The sequence below is a fragment of the Onychomys torridus genome, chromosome 4, assembly GCF_903995425.1.
Source record: "Onychomys torridus chromosome 4, mOncTor1.1, whole genome shotgun sequence".
Classification (NCBI taxonomy): domain Eukaryota; kingdom Metazoa; phylum Chordata; class Mammalia; order Rodentia; family Cricetidae; genus Onychomys; species Onychomys torridus.
In genome coordinates, this window is record NC_050446.1 from 65,758,256 (window position 1) to 65,760,584 (window position 2,329).

Consider the following 2,329-nt stretch of genomic DNA (forward strand, 5'->3'; position numbering starts at 1 on the left):
ATGAAGCCAGCTCAGCTCAGCTCAGGTCATGAGGTGAGGTGAGCTGAGATGAGATGAGCTGAGCTAAGCTGAGGTGAGATGAGATGAGATGAGTCTTGCTCTTTCACTTTGCTCTCAGGATGGTCCTCTCTTAGAAGGAGCCACCATGCTGTTTGGAAACCCAAGCAGCTCAGGAAAGACCCACATGCATGAGCAGTAAGCCTAAGTAAGCTGCACTGCTGTAGCTGAGCCACTCACCAAGAGCAGCACACACACTTGTCCACCACATCCCTTCCTGATCTGCCCATTCCAAAATGGGTAATTCGCTTTCTTCCCATATGCATGTTCTCCTCATCTCCAAATATGTAAGCAACTTACGATATTTAAAGAGCAGGCATGGTGGACACATCTGCAATCCTAGCCTTTGGGAAGTGGGAGAAGGGGATCAAGAAGTCCAAGGCCAGCCTGGGCTACCCAGTGAGCTACAGGACAACCTGGGCTACAAACTGAGACCCTGATTCACAAAACAACAAAGATTGGGAGCTGGAGAGATGGCTCAGTAGTTAAGCAAATATATTGCTTTTGCAGAGTACCCAAGTTTGATTCCCAAATATATTATAAATTATGAAAGGTTAACGTCTCTAAAATATAAACTCTTACAAATAACAAAAAAAAATGAAAGAAAAAAATATGTAAAAGCTCAAATCAACAAAGGTGAGAGGATAGGGATGTCACAAAGTTACTTTAAAAATTCAAAGTGAAGGAATACCAGTGAGCCTTTAATCCCAGCACTCAGGAGGCAGAGGCAAGAAGATCTCTGAGTTCAATGCCAGACTGGTCTACACAGCTGTTCCAGAACAATCAAGGCTGTTACACAGAGAAACTCTATCTTGAAAAATGAAAGAGGAGGGTTGGAGATTTAGCTCAGTGGTAGAGCACTTGCCTAACAAGAGCAAGGTCCTGGTTCGATCCTCAGGTCAAAAAAAAGCAAAACAAGGAGAAGGCAGAGGGGGAGAGAGGGGGGCAGAGAGAGGGGGAGAGAGGGGGGGAGAGAGAGAGGGAGAGTCTGGCAAAATGGCTCAGTGGGTAAAGGTGATTGTGGCTAAGTCTGATTGCCTGTGTAGAAATAAATCATGATTCAAAACGGGCTAATTCTTCAAAGAAATGAAGATAAGTTATTGTGTGTAAAGAATTATGGGTGAAGTAGAAACAAAACAGACATTTATACTCATTTTATAAGAGTATTTGACATATATATATATATATATATATATATATATATATATATGAAAAAAGTTGTGTAGAATATGATAACAGCTGTCAGATGGGAGCCACAGGTGGAGAAAGCCTTGCACTTGCCTTCTGTTGAGTTGATCCTCAGGATAGCAGGAAAAATATACAGATAGGAAGTGAGAATGATGAGCAGGGAGAGGGAGAGGATGAAGCCAGCCACAACTAACATGGAGGTTTCTTTGTGGTAAGTGTCAGAGCAAGCCAACTTAAAATCAGTGGCGGGTCAGCTCAGTAGAAGTGGTTGATTTTATTGTGGCCACAGAAAGCAAGACTGTAAGTCCACATGGTCTCCATCAGACCAGTGAGTGCCCCGTACACATAAGGCACTGTGACAAGGGATGTGCATACACTCCTGGACATCTTGCTACTGTAAAGCAGAGGGTTGCAAATAGCCATGTACCTATCAAAGGCCATCAGAGCCAGGATGTAGAACTCAACATGGACCAAGGCAATGAAGAGGTAACACTGGACCAAGCATGCAGAGTAAGAAATAGTTTTCTTCTCCAAAAGGCAAATCTGGAGCATCTTTGGAGTCACATTGGAGGAGAAGCACATATTCACAAAGGATAAGTGGCTCAGGAAAAAGTACATGGGAGTGTGAAGCCTGGCATTGGCTTGGATGAGCATGATCATGCCCAGGTTGTGTGCCACTGTGACCACATACACCACCAGAAACACCACAAAAAAGAGGATCTGAAGCTCCACCTGGCTGGTAAGTCCCAAAAGGATGAACTCTGTCACAGAGGTGAAGTTTCTCTTCATGATGGCCTGCAAGAAGAAATGGAAACTTTACATTAGAATAGACATGCTATAGCATGACAACATTTAAATAGTTTCTCCTTCTGTGCTGATCACTGATTAAGTTGGCTTGCCCTGACATTTACCACAAAAATCAGTTCCATGTTTGTTGTGGCTGACTTCAACCTCTCCCTCTCCCAGCTCTACAGAAATGGTTTCATTTTCCTTTTGCATTTTTTTCTTTTCTTTTTCTATCCCCTTTTTTCCTCTATCTCAGTAGACTCCAAACTGTTTAAAAAACACATTGACTACTGAGTCT

The 2,329-nt window shown here is 43.0% G+C and overlaps 1 pseudogene; it reads right to left on the reverse strand.

Annotated features, from left to right (window-relative positions):
* Positions 1 to 1,264: 1,264 nt before the first annotated feature.
* Positions 1,265 to 2,034, reverse strand: LOC118581145 (annotated as a pseudogene).
* Positions 2,035 to 2,329: the final 295 nt, after the last annotated feature.